Source organism: Pongo abelii, chromosome 6 (genome assembly GCF_028885655.2).
Source record: "Pongo abelii isolate AG06213 chromosome 6, NHGRI_mPonAbe1-v2.0_pri, whole genome shotgun sequence".
Lineage (NCBI taxonomy): Eukaryota > Metazoa > Chordata > Mammalia > Primates > Hominidae > Pongo > Pongo abelii.
The window spans coordinates 1,040,613-1,053,132 of NC_071991.2; the positions used below are offsets into that span (position 1 = coordinate 1,040,613).

Below are 12,520 nucleotides of genomic sequence, written 5' to 3' on the forward strand. Positions count from 1 at the left end.
CCGGCCCTGCGCCCCCAGGAGAGTAAGTGGAAGGAGGCGCGGGACCGTCCAGGGCCTGCTCGGGGACAGGCGCGCAGCGGAGCCCCGAGAAGTGCGGCTCGGCCGGCCCGGGGTCTGTAGAGCGGAGCGGGGCCCGCAGCAGCGCCCGGACGCCACGGCCTCTCGCGGGAGCGACCACCTGTCGCCGCGGGGCGGGGCTGGGGCAGGGCCCCTCCCATCCCCTCCCTGCAGCCCGGATCCGGGCCCTGGCCCCGCGCACTGACCTCTGACCCGGCTGTCAGGTCCCGCGGGCACGGACGGCGCCGGGGCACGGATGCGGCCGTAGTGCGCACGGCCCGGCCCGCGCCTCCAGCAGCCGCAGCGCCCCCGCACTGCGCATGCCCGGCCGGCCCGGCGCGGCTGGAACCAGATCCAGCCGGCTGGACCGTGACGCCAGCGCGCCTGCGGGGACTGGACCTCGGCGCGGGGGTGGGAGAGCGGGAACGGGGCCTCGGCGCGGCGGGTGGGAGAGCGGGGGCGGGGGAGCGGGGGCGGGGCCTCGGCGCTGAGAGGGCGGGGGTGGACCCTGCTGCAGCCCCACTGCCCCTCCGACGAGGCTCTCTGGCCGCTGGGGCCTTCGGTCCAGCTGCGCGAATGGCGCGGAGGGCGCACCCCCCCCCCCGCCCTGCGCAGGGCCCCTGCCAGCTGCACGTACTTGCCTCTGACCGCCCCCACCCAGCCCCTATCGTCCCCCTACTTCCCTCATCTCCCCCATCTGCCTCCATTATCCTCTCATCTCCCCCAATCTGCCCCCATAGACCCATCTCCCCTGGTCTGCCGCCATCTCCCCCTATCGCTCGCCCAATCTGACTCCATGCCCCCATCTCCTCCAATCTACCCCCACCTCCCCAGTCTGCCATCTCCCCAATCTGCCCCTTTCTCTCTCCAATCTGACTCCATGCCCATCTCTCCCCCAATCTGACTCCATGTCCCCCTGTCTCTCCCAGTCTGCCATCTCCCCCAATCTGCCATCTTCCCCAGTCTGCCATCTTCCCAATCTGCTCCCATCTCTCCCCAATCTGACTCCATGTCCCCCCATCTCCCCAATCTGCCCCTATCTCTCCCCCAATCTGACTCCATGCCCCCATCTCCTCCAATCTACCCCCACCTCCCCAGTCTGCCATCTCCCCAATCTGCCCCTTTCTCTCTCCAATCTGACTCCATGCCCATCTCTCCCCCAATCTGACTCCATGTCCCCCTATCTCTCCCAGTCTGCCATCTCCCCAATCTGCCCCTTTCTCTCTCCAATCTGACTCCATGCCCATCTCTCCCCCAATCTGACTCCATGTCCCCCTATCTCTCCCAGTCTGCCATCTCCCCCAATCTGCCATCTCTCCCAGTCTGCCATCTTCCCAATCTGCTCCTCTCTCTCCCCAATCTGACTCCATGTCCCCCATCTCTCCCCAATCTGACTCCATGTCCCCCCATCTCCCCAATCTGCCCCTATCTCTCCCCCAATCTGACTCCATGTCTCCCCATCTCCCCCAGTCTGCCCCCATCTCCCCTGCCCAGGCCCTGCAGGCAGAAGCCTAGCCCTCCCATGGCATCCACGTGTCCAGCAAAGGGGAGGTGCTCAATACCGGTTGGCTGAATACATGCATGAGTCCTGCAGCCTTTTCCTCACCACCCAGAGGGCGTCTAGATCTCTTCTGGCTTGTGTGTTCCCTGCCCTGGGACTAAGACTGCAGATCAATTTTTTTGCTTGTTTATTTTTGGAGACAGGGTCTTGCTCTGTCGCCCAGGCCAGAGTGCAGTGGCACCATTATAGCTCATTGCAGCCTTAACCTCCTGGGCTCAAGTGATTTTCCCACCTTGGCCTTCCGAGTAGCTGGGACTACAGGAGTGCACCACTACGTCCAGCTAATTTTTTAATTTTCTGTAGAGACAGGGTCTCACTATGTTGCCCAGGCTGTTCACGAACTCCTGGGCCCAAGTGATCTTCCTGCCTCGGCCTCCCAAAGTACGGGGATTACAGGCATGCCACCATGTCCAGCCTAATTTTTAATTTTTGGAGAAATTGGGTCTCACTATGTTGCCTGGCATAGGAGGCTGGAACTCCTGGACTCATGTGATTCTCCTGCCTTGGCCTCCTAAAGCACTGACTGGGATTACAAGCATGCACCATGGTGCCTGCCTTGCAGATCAATTTTATGGTGTGAGGGAGCCCCACTGGCCACCCAGAGCACAGTGAGCCCGGAGGCTGGGCCGGTTCCAGCGGGAGGAGAGGCTTAGACTCCCTCCCAAGGTGTCAGGGTCCGGCACACACTGTGCTCTGGCCGCGGGGCCTGCTCTGGAGGCCACCCCCGCCTGGGAGATGGTGTGGGCACCCCAGTCCCCCACTGAATAAGGATCTGCAAGGCAGGAGTCAGGCCTGGGCTGGCTGTTTTCCTCCTGGCTGTTTCACCATCTCCAGGCCTGTCCCCATGCAGAGGCCTACTCCGTGGTGGCAGCGGGGCAGGCAAGGGTGGACTGGAGGCCTCCTAGAGCTGGTGGACGCGAGGATGCCAGGAAGGGATGGCCTGCCTACTGCCCGCGGCCGCTACGCAGCAGTGCTTCCGATTTAGTGTCTCTGCCACTGGTGTCCGCACCCTGCTTTCAGAGAAGGAAGTGTGTGCTCAGTCACCGGTTTCATGGGAGGGACTCAATTCTGGGCCTTCTGAGCCCCAGTGGCCTTGTGTGCTGACTCCCCAGTGTGTCCCTAGCATGAACGTGCCAGCCCACACAGTCACCTGCCTCCATGAACGCGCCAACCCTGCGCATCCACCTGTCTTCCCGAACGTGCCGACCCATGCATCCACCCGCCTCCATGAACGCGCCAATCCTGCTCATCCGCCGTCTTCACCAACGCACCAACTCGCACAGCCACCCGCCTCCACACCTGAGCCCGGGGACCAGGTTTCTTCTCCCCGTAGTTCTGTGCTGGTGGCTCTGGGCTGCTTTGGGAGACAAGGACAAGAGCAGGAGAGGGAGAAGCTGGCCTGGCAGTGGGGTGCAGTTCCCCGGGCTGGGCCACCAGCCCCACAGGGATGGGGACGTGGTGCCGGCTGAGGACCCGTGGCCCCCAGGGGCTTCACTCCACTCCATCTCATGCTTCCAGCTACCCTGCTCTTTGCACTTCACAGAGAGGGAACCGAGCCCAGCAAAGGTGGATACATACCAGCTGCTACGCCTTCCTAGGTTCTGCCCAGTGACCCACCTGTAGGGCTGTGCTGTCCCCTGACCCATGAAGGCACACATAGGCTTGTGGCTTTGGGCAGGTGGGACTGTCTCTCTCCCCGGGCAGGTGGGGACTCTCTCTCCCCGGGCAGGTGGGGACTCTCTCTCCCCGGGCAGGTGGGGACTCTCTCTCCCAGGGCAGGTGGGGACTCTCTCTCCCAGGGCAGGTGGGGACTCTCTCTTCCAGGGCAGGTGGGGACTCTCTCTCCCCGGGCAGGTGGGGACTCTCTCTCCCCGGGCAGGTGGAGACTCTCTCTCTGGGCAGGTGGGGACTCTCTCTCCCAGGGCAGGTGGGGACTCTCTCTCCCAGGGCAGGTGGGGACTCTCTCTCCCAGGGCAGGTGGGGACTCTCTCTCCCAGGGCAGGTGGGGACTCTCTCTCCCAGGGCAGGTGGGGACTCTCTCTCTCTCTCCCTGGGCAGTTGGGACTCTCTGGGCAGGTGGGGCACTCTCTGGGCAGGTGCCAACGTGCCTGCTTTCCCACAGCCCACACCCCGGGCCCCAACACAGAGCAGCACGTGCAAGGCTGCTTACTGCACCAGCACATCCAACCACCTCCACAAACGCACCAGTCCATGCATCCACCCAGGGTGAGCTAAGGGCCCCTTGTATCTAGTACAGTCTCAAGGGTGGAGTGGCCAGGAGGGAGCCCTCCCACTGCCTTGGCTTGAAGCATCAGTGGCCAGTGGTCCACACTGAGACCCTAGAGCCCCTTCCCCAGCAGCTCGGCAGGACCTGGTCAGGAGGAGGGGCCAAGAGGGAAAGAAGGACCCCCAGATAGCTGGTGAGCTGCTTCCGTACACGGGATGCTGTTCCACGCGCTACATATCTGGACAGAACAAGACAAAGATGCGCGCCCATTGAGAGGCTATGCTGAGGCTGTAATATTACTGAGGAGAAAAATTAAGCGTAGGCTTATTTTCTGAGATTTAAAATGGTTGGGGGAGGAAGGAAGTCAGCGAAACAGCACCACAGGTGGCTCCTGGGCAGAGACCAGAGACCTGCAGGGAGGGCAGAGTGGTCCAGGTGCGGGGGGCGGCCAACAAGCACCACCCGGGGAGGGGGCCGAGAGTACAGGGTGGTCCAGGTGGAGGGACGGCCAGCAAGCACCACCCGGGGAACGGGCCAAGAGTGCAGGGTGGCTGCGAGGACGTGCCGAGGGGGTGAGAGCAACCTGGTCACCAAACCTTCCCCAGGTAATGAGAATTAGCCTTCGAAACCCTGGCCCAGGCACCCCAAGGCCATGTGGAGCATTCTGAGTCATTCAAGAAAGACATAACTATGTCCGACACGTTCTTTTAATTAACTGCCCTGCTCGGGTGGTCAGCAGGCCCCACTTCCCAGACACACCACGCCCCAGAGAACGCAGGGTAGATGGGCCCCAGATCCAGAGAACTGCTCCCAGCCCACGGGGCTGCCCCAACACGTCCCTCGCATTCAGCCCGCCTGAAAATAAAGTCTCTGAAATGGAACCTGGGGCCGAGGACGAAGCCCCCGCAGGTGGATCTGCTGTTGGCCAGAGCAGAGAAGGTGCCATGGAGGGCCTCGGGGAGGCTCCTGTCTGCCAAATCACTTTCGTGGCATCACGAGAATCCACTGCGGGGGTGTGAGGGCCAGGAGGCCCTGAGAAGTGGAGGCCCTCGTCCTAAGAGGCCACAGCCACCCGCCAACACTGCCAGGCACCCCCAGGTGACAGTGGCCCTCAGAGGCCGCAGCCACCCGCCCACACCGCCAGGCACCCCCAGGTGACAGTGGCCCTCGGAGGCCGCAGCCACCCGCCCACACCGCCAGGCACCCCCAGGTGACAGTGGTGCCCTTGGGCTGCTCCAGTCCGTCCATGAGAGAAGGGCAGGAAAACCACCCAATCAACAGGTCCCTGAGAGAAAACACCGGTCGGAGTTGCCAGAAAGCACGATGCTAGGGTACTGCACGTACGTGGGCAGCGCCTCTGCCCCAAGCATCCTTCCTCCAGCCCAGTCACACTGTCTGCCTGACCAATCCTGCACACTCCTCACTACCCTGCCGGGATACCCCCTCTCTGGGAAAACTGTGAGCCCCAGGGAGCTGGAGGACCTCTCCTCTGTGCACTCGCGGTGCAGACACAGGCCACAGAGAGTCTCGGCAAGTCCGTTACACACTGAAAGAAGACCTACCACTACCTCGATATGAGGGAACACAGCTCAGTTCGGTCTGTGAAGCTAGTAGAACCCTGATACCAAAACCAGATGAAAACAAAACTACGGACTAATATCCCTCATAAATACAGATGCAAACATCCTACTCAGCAACATGGAAAAAGAGTCACACACCATGCATGACAGGTGGAGTTCACTCCAGAGGTGGAAGGCTGGCTCACTATTTAAAAATCCATCGGGCCGGGTGCAGTGACTCACGCCTGTGATCCCAGCACTTTCGGAGGCTGAGGTGGGCAGATCACCTGAGGTCAGGAGTTCGAGACCAGCCTGACCAACATGGAGAAACCCCGTCTCGACTAAAAACACAAAAATTAGCCGGGTGTGGTGGCTCATGCCTGTAATCCCAGCTGCTCGGGAAGCTGAGGCAGGAGAATCATTTGAATTTGGGAAGCGGAGGTTGCAGTGAGCCGAGATCACGCCATTTGCACTCCAGCCTGGGCAATAAGAGTGAAACTCTGTCTCAAGAAAAAAAAAAAAACATCAATATAATGTACCCTATCAACAGGCTACAGAAGAAATACCACGTGGTCACACCAACTGATGCAAGGGGCATGTGACGAAGTTCAAGACCCACGCGTGGTAAACACCCAGGAAATCGGTAACGGAGGTGCCTCCTGAGTGAGGTGAGGAGCATCTGCAGATGCTCCCCCAAGGCCAGGAACAGGGCAAGGGTGTCCACCCTCCCACTGTCCCCACTGCTATCCAGCATCCGGCTGGCTGGGTCCACAGGCAGGAAAAGGACCAGAAAGGAAGAAATATAACTCTCTGTATTTGCAAGCGGCATGACGTTAACCGTTAATGCAGGAAATCTCAGAGAATCTACGAAATAAATCCTGGGACTGCGAGTGGGTTCAGAAGGCACGGGACCGCAGACAGTCAGGGAGCTGGCAATGGGCTCGCGGAAACTGGCATTCCCGTGCTAACACCACCTACGACTGCTCAGCAACAAGGAAATGCTTAGCTGTAAATCTAACAAAACCTGTATAGGACTTAAATGGCAAAAACCACAAAACACTGAAGAAAGAAACTTTGAAGAATCCAAATACATGGAGAGACACATTGTGTTAATGGACAGAACAGACAGCAGAGTCAAGACATAAATTCTCCCAAAATTGAGGTACGTGTTTAATGCAACTCCTACCGTAAATTTCAGGGGTTTTTTTTGTAGGTAAAGACAAGATTATTCTAAAATGTATATGGAAAAGCAAAGTAACAAGGATAGCTAAAACAGCGATGAAAAAAGGGTGACTAGAAGGAACTGCGTGCCTGATTTCGGGACATTGGACAGCTGTGGTGCAGCATGAGCAGTGGGAGACACACAGAGGAACAGAGAACAGTGAACCCAGGAGGTGCCCCATGTTAGCAATGTGATTTTTTCAAAATTTTATTTTAGGTTTAGGGGTGCCTGTGCAGGTTTGTTATACAGGTAAACTTGTGTCATGGGGGTTTGTTGTATAGATTAATCACCCAGGTACTGAGCCTAGTACCCAGCAGTTATTTTTCACCTTTTCTCCCTTCTCCCACCCTCCAGCCTCCTTTTCCTCCTCCCTCCTCCCACCTCCACCCTCAAGTTCACTCCTGTGTCTGTTATTTCCTTCTTTGTGCTCATGAGTTCTCATCATTCAGCTCCCACTTATAGTGAGAACATGTGGTATTTTGGTTTTCTGTTCCTGCCTTAGTTTGCTAAGGACAATGGCCTCCAGCTCCATCCATGTTCCCAGAAGACATGATCTCACTCTTTTTAATGGCTGCATAGTATTCCATGGTGTATATGTACCACATTTTCTTTATCCAATCTGCCATTGGTGGCATTTTGGCTGGTGTCATGTCTTTGCAACTGTGAACGGTGCTAGGCTGGCGTCATGTCTTTGCGACTCTGAACGGTGCTAGGCTGGGGTCATGTCTTTGCGACTCTGAACGGTGCTAGGCTGGCGTCATGTCTTTGCGACTCTGAACGGTGCTAGGCTGGCGTCATGTCTTTGCGACTCTGAACGGTGCTAGGCTGGCGTCATGTCTTTGCGACTCTGAACGGTGCTAGGCTGGGGTCATGTCTTTGCGACTCTGAACAGTGCTAGGCTGGGGTCATGTCTTTGCTACTGTGAACAGTGCTGGGCTGGTGTCATGTCTTTGCTACTGTGAACAGGGCTGCAGTGCACATTTGCATGCATGCATCTTTATGGTGGAAAGATTTATATTCCTCTGAGCATAAACCCAGTAATGGAGCAATCTGATTTCTGACAGTTTGTAAAGGCAATTCCGTGGAGACAGAAATCTTTCCAACAAATGCTGCTGGAACAACAGGATGTCCACAGGAAAACAATAAACCTTGAACCAAAGTAGATTTACAGATGGCAAATAAGCATGGGGCCAGACGCGCCACATCCTTTGACGTGAGGGAGTGCCCATGAAAACAGCAGTGAGGCCACCGCACACCTGTCACGATGGCCCAAATCCAGACACCGACATCACCAAATGCAGGCGAGGATGTGGAGCAACAGGAACGCACTCCTTGCTGTGGGAAGTGACTGCAAAATGGCACAGTCACTTGGAAGTCAGTTGGTGGTTTCTTACAGAAGTAGGCAAAATCCTGCCACAGGATTCAGCAAATGCGCCCCTTGGTATTCACCCACATGAATTGAAAATTTAGGTTCACATGAAAACCTGCACACAAATATTTCGAGCAGTTTTATTCATAACTGCCACAGATTGGAAGCAACCAAGATGCCCTTCAGTAAGGGATTGGATAACCATAGTCCATCCAGACAGCACAAAAAGAAAGGCTCTGTCATGCCGTGAAAAAACATGAGCAAGTTTAACAGCATTCTGTGAAGTGAAAGGTGCCAGCTGAAAAGGCTGCATGCTGTGGGATCCCACCGTGTGACATTCTGGAACAGGTAGCACCATGGAGCCAGGAAAGGGTTCCGTGGTGGTCAGTGGTGGTGGGGAGGGAGGGATGAATGGGTGGTACACAGGGTCCTTTTGGGGCAGTGAAGCTGCTGTGTGTGGTGCTGTAACAGTGGATGCACAATGGATATTCATTTATCAAAACCCACAGAGCATGCCATACCAAGAGGGGCCCCCCGTAAGCTGTGGACTTCGGGTGGTCGTGGTGTGGCCATGCAGGGTTCGGGTGCTCGTGGTGTGGCCGTGCAGGGTTCGGGTGCTCGTGGTGTGGCCGTGCAGGGCTCGGGTGCTCGTGGTGTGGCCGTGCAGGGCTCGGGTGCTCGTGGTGTGGCCGTGCAGGGCTCGGGTGCTCGTGGTGTGGCCGTGGAGGTCTCGGGTGCTCGTGGTGTGGCCGTGCAGGGCTCGGGTGCTCGTGGTGTGGCCGTGCAGGGCTCGGGTGCTCGTGGTGTGGCCGTGCAGGGCTCGGGTGCTCGTGGTGTGGCCGTGCAGGGTTCGGGTGCTCGTGGTGTGGCCGTGTACGGCTCGGGTGCTCGTGGTGTGGCCGTGTAGGGCTTGGGTGCTCGTGGTGTGGCCGTGTAGGGCTCGGGTGCTCGTGGTGTGGCCGTGCAGGGTTCGGGGGCTCGTGGTGTGGCCGTGGAGGGTTCCGGTGGTTGTGGTGTGGCCGTGTAGGGTTCGGGGGCTCGTGGTGTGGCCGTGGAGGGTTCCGGTGGTTGTGGTGTGGCCGTGTAGGGCTCGGGTGCTCGTGGCGTGGCCGTGTAGGGCTCGGGTGCTCGTGGTGTGGCCGTGCAGGGTTCGGGGGCTCGTGGCGTGGCCGTGTAGGGCTCGGGTGCTCGTGGTGTGGCCGTGCAGGGTTCGGGGGCTCGTGGTGTGGCCGTGCAGGGCTTGGGTGCTCGTGGTGTGGCCGTGTAGGGTCATCACTGTTGCAAATGCACTATTCAGGGTGCAGGGTGTTGATAATGGGGGAGGCCGTGCATGGTGTGTCGGGAGGGTGTACATGCAAACTCCATCATCTGCTCAATTTTGCTGTGAACCTAATACTACTCTTAAAAAAAAGTCTATTAAAAAAAAAATACAGGCTGGGTATGCTGGCACATACTTGTATTCCCAGCTGCTTGGGAGGCTGAGGTGGGAGGATTGCTTAAGGCCGGGAGTTTGAGACCAGCCTAGCAACATAGTGAGACGCCCCCATCTCTGCAAAAAAACTTTAAAAATTAGACAAGCATGGTGGCACGCACCTGTACTCCCAGATACTCAGGAGGCTGAGGAGTGAGTGGGAGTTCGAGGCTACAGTGAGCTATGATTGCACCACTGCATTCCAGCCTGCATGACAGAGTGAGACCCTGTCTCAAAAACAAAAAACAAAACCAAAACAACAACCTAAACCTCACAAAAAATGAACTCAAATGGATCATCTATTTAAATGTCAAAGGTAAAACTATAAAACTTTGATAAGAAAACGTAGGAGAAAATCTTTGGGACCTGGGGGTCATTGAGGAATTATTAACCATGACACCAAAAGCAGATCCTTAAAATTAAAAAGAATTTTAAAAAAAGGATAAATTAGACTTCACCAAAATTAAAAAGAAAATAGCCTTTTCTCTGCAAAACCCTCATTAAGAGGATGTAAGAGACAAGCTATGGACTGGGACAAAATATTTACAAACCACACATACACAAAAGCCTAGTGTCTAGAAGACATAAACAACGAGAAGGTGCAGTTTGGAGCAGGGCTGGGAGGATGAGCAAAGGCAGACGTGCCGGCTGCAGCCGCGCTCCATGAGTGAGTGGCTACTGCACGCCGGGCCTCCGGCTGACAGTGCCTCCCGGGGTTAACCCGAGGCCAGAGGCTCGGCGGTATGCTGGAGACCCATCCTGGGCCCCTCCCACGTTCCTTGTGGGAACAGCTGCTTCTGCAGAACATGGAAAAGGTCCAGGCTGGAAGCCGTGCGGACGGAATTTAGGAAGAGGGAATGGACCGAGTGCAGGAGAGGGAGGGAGACCCCTGCACGGCAAGGTGGTGGCCACGTGCTCCAGAAGAGGACTTGGGCTCCGTGCTCCAGGGACGGGGACCTGGGCTGTGCGGTGCGGGGAAGAGGACCTGGGCTCTGCCCAGGGACTCCACAATTCCTTACTAATGTTACTGCCGTTTATGGGGGCTCTGAACAACACCAAGTTTTATTAATACATCCACAGAGTGTCAGATGGTGACACGCTATCTCACTTATGCTAAGGCTCACTCTCATTTTATCATCTGTAACGTCAGGGTGCACCTTATAATCAACAGGCCACAAAGAAAGTCACAAGCCACGCTCACAAGAACTAGGAAGTTCATTGTAAAATACTCCTTGTCCTTGATCGGCATGGCACACAGTATCGGACTCACTCTGCAAACATAATCACTAGAGCAGGTTCATCTCCAAGGGGAACGCCAGCCAGCCTTTCCTGCCACTCCCTGCCACCTCCCCCCCCCACCCCGAGAAAGCCCACATGCAAACAGACCCAGGCCAGCTGGGCCCCTCTCCAGCTCCTGACCAGCAGCCCCGGATCCCTGGGTGGTGTGCAGCTGACCTTCCCGACCGCCACTCAGAAAAACCAAGAAAGCCTGCCGACCGCCTGAATGTGGCAGGGGAAGGGCGGCCCCAACATCTCCGTAAGACACGCGGCTGCATCAAAGGAGCCTCGGCAGTGCACTGGGCTGCAGAATGAGGTGCACAACTAGGGCACCCCCCCACCCGCAACACACACGGCACACAGCCACAGAGGCACGGCCCCAGGCCAGGAGTGCACAACTGCCCTCAAACGCCCTCAGCAGCCACGGCACACAGCCACAAACACACGACCCCAGGCCAGGAGCACACAACTGCCCTCAAACGCCCTCAGCAGCCACGCAGGGGAGGCCACGTCCACGTGACTCCAAACATCAACACTAGACTAGGGTGCAACCGCGAAGCTGAGTCAGGGCCACACGCCCCCCTACGCCCCAATCTGTGCCCACCCTTCCCCCCATCAACTGAGTCTTGTACGGGGGCTGGCCAGGACCCTTGGGTACACAGCTGCAGCCTCTGGAGGGTGTTTACACCCCCAGCTACGAGTACTTATTGTGGTTCAGGTGGAGGGTGGCTCCCTCTGACAATCTCCCCAGGACACACACGAGCTTTCTGCCATTCTCCCTGGCAGGACTGGCCTGCTTGGCACGGGAAGTCTCTGCAGATAAGGTGGTCTGCAGTGACCTGAAAGCTCAGTGGCTTAGAGGAAGCTAACCTCCAGCATTCCCCAGCCACAGAGCACCCCTGTGGGTAGGACCCACAGAGCCTGGCATTACAGGGACCAGACAGCACCGTGCATACTCTGACCAGGGATTCTGAGGTCTTGGGCCATTTATACCATGGAGATAACGAAGCTTACTCTTAGTCGGGCTGCTAGGAGGGCCCAAAGTCCCAAACCCCGATCTAAAAAGCCAGAATACCCCTGGGTTCAAATCCTGGCTCCACAGCCTGCAGTGTGACCTGGAGTAAGTTGCTTAAGTTTTCACAATTAAATTTAAAATGCATGGCCGGGCACAGTGGCTCACACCTGTAATCCCAGCACTTTGGGAAGCCCAGGCAGGCGGACCACTTGAGGTCAGGAGTTCGAGACCGGCCGGACCAACATGGTGAAACCCCATCTCTACTACAAAAAAAAAAAAGAAAAAAAAAAAAAGAATTAGCTGGGCATGGTGGCACGCACCTGTAATCCCAGCTACTCAGGAGGCTGGGGCTGCAGTAAGCCAAGACCATGTCATTGCACTCCAGCCTGGGCAACATGAGAGAAACTCTGTCTTAAAAAATAAATAAATAAAATGCATATGGTGACCTATCTTATTGATGCTAAGGCGTACTCTCTCACTTTATCATCTCTAACGTGAGGCTGCGCCTTAAAATCAGCAGTATGTCGGAATTTCATGGGCAGATGGCCTTCTTTTTAGTAATCCATAAACTAATGGCATAGCTAGCACTAATCAATCGTGTCTTAGGTTTGATGAAGTACGGACGTATCAACCTGAAAACAATGGTTGAGGCTTAGAACAGAACCTGACACAGAATACGCCCTCAGGTATCGGTGTTGGCTGCTTGTGACTGACTTTGGCAAGTAAGATCAGTACCCGGCACCTCTGGGCACACAGGGCCC

General features: G+C 56.7%; 1 protein-coding gene across 4 annotated transcripts in view; it reads right to left on the reverse strand.

Moving 5' to 3' along the window:
- Nucleotides 1-12,520, reverse strand: part of C6H7orf50 (chromosome 6 C7orf50 homolog) — a 140,017-nt gene that overhangs the window by 27,557 nt on the left and 99,940 nt on the right. The gene's annotated exons all lie outside the window — the stretch shown is intronic.